Source organism: Zingiber officinale, chromosome 5A (assembly GCF_018446385.1).
Source record: "Zingiber officinale cultivar Zhangliang chromosome 5A, Zo_v1.1, whole genome shotgun sequence".
NCBI lineage: Eukaryota > Viridiplantae > Streptophyta > Magnoliopsida > Zingiberales > Zingiberaceae > Zingiber > Zingiber officinale.
The window spans coordinates 142,725,911-142,738,315 of NC_055994.1; positions in this window are offsets into that span (position 1 = coordinate 142,725,911).

The window sequence follows — 12,405 nt, forward strand, 5'->3', positions numbered from 1 at the left end:
AAGATTTAAATTTCAAACTCTCTTTTAAAATCATGATATCCACATAAGAAATAATTTTAATAAAAATCCCTTTTTAATATGATGTGGCCGCCCACCTAAGCTTGGACTCCAAGCAATTGGCCGACCACCTTAAAGCTCAACCTTTAGGCTTGGCTGGCCCTAAGCTGAGCTTCAAGCTTGGCTTGGACGTCCCCTATAGGTTGGGTAAAAAGGTGGGTATAGGTGGATATAATTTTCTATATACAAGAGGCTACGATAGAGACTGAGAGGAGAATTGATTTTGGTCTCCTGATGAAATTAAGCTTCCCGTGTTTGCCCCGAACACCAAACTTAATTTCATCAATAATAATTCATTTCACTAAAGAATTATTATTGAACTACCGCACCAATCCTAAATTATATTTTGGGCTCCTTCTTATTATGAGTGTGTTAGTCTCCCTGTGTTTAAGATAATGATTGTCCACTAATTAAATGAGTTACTAACAACTCACTTAATTAATATCTTAGTCCAAGAGTAGTACCACTCAACCTTATCGTTATGTCGGACTAAGTCCACCTGCAGGGTTTAACATGACAATCCTTTTGAGCTCCTCTTGGGGTCATTCTCAACCTAGATTACTAGGACACAGTTTCCTTCTATAATCAACAACACACACTATAAGTAATATCATTTCCCAACTTATCGGGCTTATTGATTTATCGAACTAAATCTCACCCATTAATAAATTAAAGAAATAAATATCAAATATATGTGGTTGTTATTATATTAGGATTAAGAGCACACACTTCCATAATAACTGAGGTCTTTGTTCCTTTATAAAGTCAGTATAAAATAACAACCTATAATGGTCCTACTCAATACACTCTAAGTGTACTAGTGTAATTATATAGTTAAGATAAACTAATATCTAATTACACTACGACCTTCCAATGGTTTATTCCTTTTCATCTTGGTCGTGAGCTACTGTTTATAATTTATAAGGTACTGATAACATGATCCTCTGTGTGTGACTCCACACACCATGTTATCTACAATATAAATTAATTGAACAACCACATTTATCATAAATGTAGACATTTGACCAATGTGATTCTTATTTCTAGATAAATGTTTATACCAAAAGTTAGGCTTTTAGTATACATCCTAACAATCTCCCACTTATACTAAAAGATTAAACTGTCATATCTGCTGTCATACATCTGATTCCCAACCCTTCAACATGCCCATCAAAAGCTCTTGCCTTAAGGACCTTAGTGAAAGGATCTTTCAGATTATCACTTGATGCAATCTAAGCGGCAACAACTTCTCCTCGTTATACAATTTCTCGTATTGGGTAGTACTTGTGCTCTATTGTGTTTTCTTGCCTTATGGACTTATGATTTCTTCGAGTTTGCTATTGAACCAAATTATTTTGGGCAAAACAGAAATCATATCTAAGTCTATCTTGAAGTATCTGAGCCATACAGCTTCTATGGCTACCTCAGAGGCTGTCATATACTCAACTTCTGTGGTGGAATCCGAAAAAACACCTATACTTAACACTCCTCCATAGTTATGACTTCACCTCCTAAAGTAAACACAAAACCCCGAAGTTGACTTACTATTGTCCCTATCTGATTGGAAGTCAAAATCCGTGCAACCTACAGGGAGCAAATTATCTGCCTTGTAAGCTAGCATATAATCTCTAGTGCCTCTAAGGTACTTCTATATATGCTTTACCGCAGTCCAATGTCCTTGTCCAGGGTTACTTTGATATCTGCTAACCATGCCCACGGAAAAGCAGATTTCTGATCTTGTGCATAGCATACATTAGGCTTCCAACAGCCGAAGCATAAGGAATTGCCTTAATTTCCTCTATCTCCTTTGATATCTTCGGAGACATCTCTTTAGATAAAGCTACTCCATGCTGAAAAGGTAAGAAACCTTTCTTAGAGTTTTGCATGCTTAAAACAAGCAAGGATTGTTTCAATATATGAAACTTGAGATAAGTAAAATATATTCTTTTCTTGTGATCCCTTTGATCCCATGAATATATGCATTCTCCCAAGTCCTTCATATCGAATTGTTTGGACAACCATACCCTTACTTCTGACAACACTTTGATATTATTTCTAACTACCAAAAATGTTATCTACGTATAGTACAAGAAATACCACCACGTTTCCATCACACTTCTTGTATACACAAATCTCATTCGGTTATAAATCCATAGGTTTGAATTACTTTATTAAACTGGATGTACTAAGACCTTGAAGCTTTACTTCAGTCCATAGACTGATTGAGCTTACACACAAGATGCTCTTTGCTCTTTACAATGAACCCTTCTGGTTGCTATATATGGATGTTTTCTCCAAGACTTCCATTAAGGAAAGCTGTCTTGACATCCACTTGCTAAATAGATAAAAGAATCCGGATAGACTTAAGCATGTCTACCGGTGAAAAAGTTTCCTTTTTCAACAAAGCTTGCTTTGATAGTTTCTACCTTCCCGTCTATCCCTCTTTTTCTATTGTGGACCTCTTTACACCTAATGGCTTTTACACCATCTGGTGGTTTTATAAGCTCCCAGACTCTATTAGAATACATATATTCTAATTCTGTATTTATTGCTCTTTGCAAAGATGCTGCATCTTTATCTTGGAGTGCTTCGTCATATGTCCGGGGATCAGGTTCATGTCCACAAGGGATCAAGTCCAAAGACTCTCCCAAAACATGAATCTTTTAGGTTGCCTAACAACCCTCCCACTACGATGAGACACTTTCTGTAATTTTGTATCATTTGTGATATGTGTTGCAGTTTCTTGTGATATTTCATCTTGTACAGTTGGTACTAGATTAGACGTGTCATTTCTTTAAGAACAATTTTACTTATGGGCTTGTGGTTCATTGTATAGTCCTTTTCTGAAATCGGGCATTGATGTTAACAACGACCTTCCGATTTTGAGGATTATAAATCTCCTTTCGTTTCTCTAGGATAACTCACAAACAAGTGAACTCCTGCCCAACTTATCAGTGTCTCTCATGTGCTAGACCACCCAAATCCGAATATGCTTCAGACTAGGCTTATGCTCATTCTGTAATTCTATGGGAGTAGAGAGTTCTGACTTAGAATGTACTATGTTCACTTCCGTTTCCAGTGTATATCCTTAAAACGAATTTGGTAATTTTCTGAATAACTCATCATCGATCTAATTATTCCATAAGAGCCTCATACCTTCTTTCCACTACACTATTATTCCATAAGTCCTAACATTGAATGAAATGATTCATTGAATTTCAAAATTCAATGAATATCTCCATTAATTCTCACTTGAGTCTAACTCAAATCTAATTCAATTGAATCTTACTCAATTAATCTCATGCAATTTCAAATTCAATGAATCACATTTCATTAATTTGAATTGACTCCTTGAGTCTAGTTTGAATTGGACTTAATCCAATAATTAGATCCCATTGAGTTTAACTCAATAAGTCTAATTCGGATTAGGCTTAATCCGATGATTCATCATATGAACTCATTTCCAAATCTACTTGTTCTTTGTATGTGACCTAATAGGTTCTCGTAACATTGGCAATGTACCCAAATCAATATTTAGATACATAAGCAATGAGTGACATCTAACAAGGCATCATTGCTACCCAAGTGACGAGAAAGTCGAGATCCGACCTAACCTGTCCGTGGCTATTATCTTGTATGATTTGGTCCCTCTATCCTTGATATCTAGATTGATCAATGAGGCATAGACCGTGTCATCCTCTTATCAACCTTTGTGTTTCTTGATCTCTAAGTAGACACACTCCATCAAATAAGCTCAATATCTCATATTAACTTATTTGAGCATGACCATGCTTTCTTGTGTCCTACTAATCAAGGGGTCCACAGATATCGCTTCCGTCATATGGAAAGGATATATCCCATCTACATCACTTACATCCCTTTGCATAATTCATTGCATACCCAGTGATCGACTTTATTGTCCACCTTGTTACAGGTGAAATTTACCGATACTAAAGTATACAACTCCTTATGTAGGGAATCGTAGTAAATTCAGGTCTAAGGACTATTCATACCAATAGTCATATGAGAATGTTTATGACACTCATATAATGATCCATGAAACATTCTCATGGCGGGTCATTCAGTATATATTCACTAATATATACCCATGTGTCAACCGTATATCTCATATCCATGACTTGTGAGATTAAGTCATCTGTTGACCTATATACATGATAGTCTCAACGCATTAATATTGTCCTTATATATTAATGTTTGACTAAGAATAGTTAAGAGTAGTATTCTATATATATCTACAATATCTCACTATCAATTCAACTAATTGATATGTTGTAGATATGAACCTACTACTTAAGGGCATTATTATACTTATTCAATCGACACTGATCTGAAATAAATATAATAACCAACTTTATATTTTTATTAATAATGAAATATGATACAAAAATGAGTCCTTTACAATCATCTCATAATTGGTATTAGGGCTAATACTAACATTCAGGTGTTGGATCGTCGTACGAGGGCTACACTGTCAACGGGGTCCATAGAGATGGTATATATTTCTGGCCAAAATTTGCGTCTACGCTATCATTCCCTTCTACCATTTCAGTGGCTGTCTCATCATCTATTTCCTTATGGTATAGTCATCTAGGTCATCCGTCATTAAGTGTTTTGCAACATTTTTTGTTATTCTTGGGTCTTTTATTTTCTGCGGATACTTTTTCTAATTTTTCATGTACTTTGTGCAATATTAATAAAAGTCATAAAATAAATTCATAAAATAAAGATAGAGGCAAGAAAGATTTGTTGGTGCAGCGGGGCCGACAAAAGGGGAGGGGTGAATTGCCTACAAATAAAGAATACTCTCCTCAAACTTTCAACTCTAAAATTATAGCAACAATAATAAGAAAATAAAATAAAGCTGAATAATAGAAAAGAAAGAAGACTCAGCGATTTTGACTTGGTTACAACCAAGAAGGTTGTTAATCTAAGGTGGTTGGAAAGTGCACTAGAAAAATCTCCTTCTCTGAAGGCGGAGAAGTCTTTTACACACTAAAAGCTCTTACAAGTTGCTAGGAAGTTGTTACAGAGTTGATTGATAATTTTCTAGCTCCATGGGCCTTTATATAGCTCCTGGAAAACCTATCCCGAATCCTGAAGGCGCCTCCAAGAGGGTTGAGGGTGCCTCCAAGGGGTTTGACCGAATAAAACTTTATCCCCGCTCAAACGGTCAAGTAGACTGGGTCTGAGGCACCTCCAATGTTTTTGAAGGCGCCTCGGATAGCTTGAAGGCACCTCGTACAAGTCTGAGGCGCCCCCAACACTGCATGGTATAAATAGCTTCCAACTTCTCCTTTTCCTCTTCTTCCAAAACTCCGATCGCTTGGGTGATTTCGACCAACCGAAATAGGGCTCACTCGAACCCAATTTCCGGCTTTCTCCTCGAGCAGGCTTCCGTCTCGGCTTCTCGTCCCTCGAACGTCGCACACGTTCTTCTCGTCCATCGGTGTACTCTTTCGCAGCTCTTTCGTCCTTCGGACGCATCGAGCCCGTCGGGTCCCTTCCTGTGTCGTCCTTCTCGTTAGCTGCGTCTTCCGCTCGACTTCCTGTGCTCCTAAGCTCCTCCACACTTAGACACAGGGATTAAATAACAAACATGACCTAACTTAACTTGGTTGATCACATCAAAACAATCACGGAGTCCAACAATCTCCCCCTTTTTGATGTGCATCAACCCAAGTTCAAGTTAGGGAAAAAAAATAGACAAGTAGTAATTTAAAGATATTACTAAACTAACATTTTAAGTAGAAAGGTTGCAATAAAAGAATTTGCAACACTAAGAATTTTTTATAAAAAAAAATTTAACTCTCCCTAACTTGTTTCTATCTCTCCCCCTTTGATCACAGCAAAAAAGAATGGGGTCATAATTATCAAGTAAAGTTTTCTAAAGAAAAATTCAAGTTTTAAAAGAAATCATTTTAAAAAATAATTTCTAAGTAGAAGAAAAAAAATATGCATGAACCATTTTTCTAAGTATAAAAATACATTTGAAAAAATTGTTTAAAAATATTTGAAAAACTTTTAAAGCATTATTTAATTCTAATTTTAATGCTTTATCAGAAAGTAAATAAAATATTTTTATTCCAATAATTTGACTTTCAGGTTGTGGCAAGGCACTAGGCCTTCTTGGTTATTGGAGCAACAATCACTTCCTTAGACAAAGTCTCATAAAGAAACTTTAATGTTTAATTTTTTTGCTGAAAGCACTAAATCTAAAGTTTTAATTTAGATCAAATGCTCTAACTTTTACACTATGATATTTAAATTTCTATTTTAGTTTATCATAATTACTCAAATCTAAAGTAGGAAAATTTGAACATGCAGAAAATTATAGTCTCTTTTCTATTGTTAGTTTATCAAAATCCTTTAATTGACAAGTTGTTTTTAACTCACTATTAGTTAATAAATTTTCTTGTTGACAGGAATATTTTGATTTGCACAAATCTTTTGACACTATATTTTCTAATTCGAAAAAAATCTTTCGATGATGTTTCTAATTTGCAAAATTCTTTTGACAAAATATTTTGTAATTCATAAAAATCTTGCAACAGCATTTTGACTGACTTAACCAATTGATCAGGAGGTGGAGACCATACCTGACTTACCTTGTCGGTCGTTGATTCTCCCCCTGTTGAGTTGTCTTCTTCCGAAGACTCTCCCCCTTCATCGATGTTTATTTGGGATGAGCTTTCTGTGTCCTTGGGATGGAATTCGGCTGTTGGGGCTGACCCGACAGTTTCCTCGATCTCGGACTCTTCTGACGGTTCAGTATCCATCGAGGAGTCGGCTTCTCTTGGTTCTTCGTGGAGCTTTAAGACCTTTTTCGAAAGTTCTTTTGCAATTTGGTAGTCGCCAATCCTATCAAGCTCTTCATCTGGTAGTACGCTTAGGAGGTGAAATTCAGCCCGAGCGTTTGCCATAAACTCGTCACGTTGCTTATTGGTCCAGAGGTGTTGTTCAATGTCTTCTCCATTCGTTGTCTTTGATTCTTCGTAACCAAATTTCATTATTAAAAAATATCAGAGTCTGTGTTAAGATATACCTCCATTCGTTGCTTCCAGAAAGCAAACTCCCCCTCGAATGCTGGTGGATAGATGTTAGCTTCGGCCATCGTCTTGATCTTTGTGCTTCAGTCGGCGGTTAGTCCTTTTGAGGCGGTCTGACACTTATACCACTTGTTGGTACAGTGGGGCCGGCAAGAGGGGAGGGGTGAATTGCCTGCAAATAAATAATACCCTCCTCAAACTTTCAACGCGCTTGGACCAGGCCCAGTCGCTTGGACCGGGCTAAACCAGCCCTCGACTAGGGCGTGAGCCTAGGGCGCCCTGGCTACCTCGACGGTCTGGGTGCCTGGACCATGTCCGAGTTCCTGGACGGTTCAAGCGCCCAGACTCCAATCAACTTCTAGTTGACTTTTATATCTGGGCTTCTGCTTCGGCTTCACTCACTTGGGTGATTTTGGACATCTGAAATTGGGTTCACCCGAACCCATCTTCCAGCCTTCTTGAGCAATCTTCCGCTTAGCTTCTCATCCCTCGGAAATGCCACGCGCTCCCTTCTCATCCGCCAGCGTACTCTTCCTCGTCACCTCATCCCTCGGACACACCAAGACCGTCGACTCTCTCCTGCTTTGGATGTTCATTCGTGGAGTTCCAGGAATTTCTCTCAGAGATCTTTGGCCGAGATATAGGTTCCGATGCGATTGATTTCTTGAGGTGATAATACACTTAGTAGGTGATATTCCGCTCTACTGTTGGCGACAAAGTCACTTTGCTCATTCTTTGTCCAAAGGTACTCTTCTTTCTCCTTTCCTTGTTGATCCTTAGGAACTACAAAACTATACTTGATTATTAAAAGTATTTCAAAATAAATTTTTAGGAATACCCCCATTCGATGTTTTCAGTGTGCAAACTCCCCCTCAAACTTTGGCGAGATAAGGCTTGGTCCAACCATCTATTTCTTTGCTTCGGTCGACGATTAGTCCTTCTGAAGCGCCTTGCTCTGATGTCACTTATTGGTCCCCTAACGATCGGCTAGAGAGGGGGGTGGGTGAATAACCTTGGCAATAAACGAATACCCTTTCTCGATCTTCGGATTAAGTTAGGCAAACACTTATATAATAATAGAAAATAACTTCATAAAATAAAGACAAAGGTAAGAAAGATTTACTTAGTTTGCAATCAGAGGATTGCTAATCCAAGATAAGTAAAGTTCACTATGAAGATCTCCTTTGGATGGAGTAGCCTCTTACAACGTTGACAGCTCACATAGTAGTAGAATAGAAAGAAAACTCATTTACAAGTGTTGTATTTAAGTACTGAAATCAGACCTACATTTATACACTTGATTTGGGCGCCTGGAAGGGTTTCGGACACCTGAGCATGGATAGAACTTTATCCATGTCGCGATCGGATGCCAACAGATCGCAAATAGAGTTTTCTGGTCAGGGCGCCTATACCAGGTAAGGGCGCTTAGACCAGGTCAGGGCGCCAGGACCGGGCTGAACCTACCCTTGACCAGGGCGAGAGCTCGGGGCGCCCTAGCTGCCCCAGGGGTCCGGGCACCAGGACCATGTCTGGTCATCCGAACTTCAGTTAACTTCCAGTTGACTTTTGTGTTTGGGCTTATGCTTCGGCTCCACTCAATTGGGTCATTTCGGCCATCTGGAATTGGGCTTACCCGAACTCATCTTCCGGTCTTCTCAAGCAATCTTCCACTCTGGTTTCTCATCCCTCCTGTACTCCTAAGTTCCTGCACACTTAGATACAAGGTATCAAAATATAACATGACCTAACTTGACTTGGTTGATCACATAAAAATCACCACAGGGTATATGGTACAACCTTCGTGTATGCGCAGTGTTGAATTTCTAGATCATGTGTGTCGTTTGCATAAGGTACTTTATGGCCTAATGTAGGCTCCGCGCGCCTGGTATTTGGAGCTTCGCGCCTTCTTGATCTCTCTTGGCTTCATCGCATCTCAAGATGACACCTCCTTATTTGTTTATTTTTAGGATGGTACTGTTATCTATTTCCATGTATATATGTCGATGATCTAATTATTACAGGAAGTGATGTTTTTTCTGTTGATGTCATAGTATGCAAACTTCATGTAAAAATTGCGATTAAGGATCTTGGGGCTATTTCCCTCTTCAACGGTGTTGAAGTTTGCCCAACCTCAAATTGTCTCCTCTTATCCCAGCAAAAGTATGCCACTGATCTTCTCTCCAAATACAACATGCTTGACTCCAAGCCGGTCTCCACCCCTATTGCTTCTAGCTCTAGTCTTACTTTGCATGATGAGTCTTCATTTTTTGATCCGACTAAGTTCCAATAGGTGGTTGGGGGATTACTACATCTCCGTATGACTTGTCCTCATATTTTCTTTGCGGTCAACAAGCTCTCACAGTTTATGCATGTTCCTTCAGAGACACACTGGGGCGCTGTGAAGCATCTCTACTTCAGTATCTCAATGGTACTAGGGATCTTGGCATTCGTCTTCTTGCAAATATACCTTTTACTCTTTATGTTTTCTCCGATGCAAATTGGGTAGGAGATCTGGATGATCGGTGTTCTACAGATGAGTGTTATTTTTCTGGATGCTAATCAGGTTTCTTGAAAATTTATCAAATAGCGCACGATTGCGCGTTCTTCGACTGAGACTGAATATCGCATCATTGCCTTTACGACATCTTATATCCAATAGATTAAGTCACTTTTGACATATCTACTTTTTTCGATCACCATGCCTACTATGCTCTTCATTGATAATTTGGGTGTCACCTATATTTTGGCTAATCCTATTTTCACTCTCGAATAAAGCATCTGTATATTGATTATCACTTTGTTCATGGTCTGGTGTAGGCCTCCGAACTACAAGTTATTCATATTCATGCTAAGGATCAGTTAGCTGATACACTTACCAAGTCACTTTTTGGACCTCAGTTGTTTGCTAATTGCAGCAAGATTGATGTCATTTCTAGGACATCATCTTGAAGGGCGTATTAGAGAATAATTATTATTAGGAAATATTTGTTTATTTTCTAATATTTTATGGGTTTTCCTTTTTGTGTGTTTTTCTATTTATTAGGGAATAATTATTATTATAGAATATTTATTTTTTCCTAATATTTTATGTGTTTTTTTTCCTATTTTATGTATTTTCCTATTTTACACTTTTAATGGTATTTATATACCACATAGTATCATTAATAAAATAAGTAAATTCTATCATCAACACGTACTTGGCCAATAATGAGGTGGTCACCTCTTTTATACTACCTCTCATAACCTCTGCAATAATGAGGTGACAGAGAATGTTTGGTGTCAGGTGTTGTCGAGTAATGGAAGACATACAATCTTGAAGATGTCTGAGAAATCTTCCATTACTCATATTTGAATCGTCTTTTATAACTTACATCATTAATGAGGTGGTTAAGAGAATATGTTGTCATAATAATGTGTCGAATGATGAGAATTCTAAATGCAATGATTTTTTTTAATATGCCATACGTGAAATAAATATTTTTCAAAAGATTTTTGTGAGGACTTAATTTAAATAAAATTTTGAAAACTATGATATGTAATTCTTTTATTATGATAAATATATTAGTCAGTGTCAGGGCGTATGATAGACGGTAAATACATAATATGTATGGTGTAATGATCAATGATTAATTCTAATAAATGAGAATATGGGGTCTACCCATCGCCTATAATCTATATATTTATATTTACCTTTTTCCATATCTGGACCCATTAAGTTAACAGATCTACTTATTTTTTCCTTGAAAACCTTCTAAAACTAAAAAAAACACCTTTTAAAAAAACTGATTCATAGTGGTAATAGAATGAGAATTATAATAGTGAAAAACCTTCTATGCTTACGATTGAAGCTGAAAAAGGAGAATGGTAGTGGTTTATGAAGAAGTTGAAAAGCAGTCGGCTCTATCGACGACAATGAAGAGAGAAAGAGGAGAGAAGTAAGATGTTGCAGCGAAAATAAGTATTTACATCAACTATAATTCAAGCCTTGGATTCATCTCTGCTAAGAGCGGTGGTGTATGTAGGACGACATTGCTAGGAGCAACGACATTATCGTCAAGATAATGTGGAGGTGGGTGGATGAATATGAGGCAAGCCAATTTTGCAACAAACATAGATAATTAAAGACAAAGTTGTGGAGGGTACGTGAAGACGAACGATGGTTAAAGATTGCTCATGGATGGTGGGAATATGAATGAGAGGAGTGCAAGTGGGTACGTATAGAATTGATTCACCAAACTTTGGCTAATGAATTAATTCAAGAATAGATTATTTGTGAGAGTTGAGGGTTTTTTATCATGATTTCAACTAAACAATTGAGGGTTTTTGTAGTGGTACGTCCTCACATCAATCTCTACAGCCAACAAGGAATATAGTAATTAATATAGTATACAATATAGCAAGCAAATTAAATGAATGAATGAATGGCGGCGTAATGCATCAAAATTAAAGTAATATAATCTGATCAGCTTAATTAATTCCTTAATTGATCAGTCGTCCGGAAGCAGGCTGTAGAGTATTTGCGTAGGCCATGAAGGTAGGGTAATACGAACCCGTGCTCGTCGTCATCCTCTTTAGATCTCTCTGCCTGAACGAGTAAACGTAGGCTTCAAATTTGACGCTGAACACCAACACCATCCCTTTCTCCTTCCCGCCGTCGCAAACCAACATCCTCCCCACGCTCTCTGCCTTCTCCAAGCTGTAAACAAACTCATTCAGCTTCGCCCATGAATGATCAGTAGTAGACCATCTCCAAACCGTGAACGTGCCGGAACGTCGACGGTAATGCACCAGGCACAGCCACGATTTCTCCCAAACTGCCACGCCGATGTCGTCGTCGGACTCCACAGCGCCGTCGTCAGGCTCGGGCATTGCGAGAAACTCCATGGCCCCCGTGGCGATCTCGTATGACATCACGTAGGGATCGCCTGCGATGTACCTGGAGCAGTCGGAAGCCCAGAAGACGGTCCCTCGGTGCACCACCGGATTGTGAAACCCGAAGTCGCGGCAGCCGTGGTGGATCATCTCGTCCCTCGTCCAAACCTGGGCCGCCGAGTCGTACACGCGGCACCGGTAGATGTTGGACCAATCCTCTTCGGGTGTAAAGTAGACGAGCTTGTAGTTGTAGTCGCCCGTGCCGCTGTCACCCATGAACTCGACGGCCAATCTAGAGTACGGTGTGCCGCCGTCGGAGGGAGTAGGAATGATCCAAGAGTCGCAAAGGACGGGGTTATAGGCGCATATGCTATAGGAAATAGTATCCTTTTTCATGTAGAAGATGAGA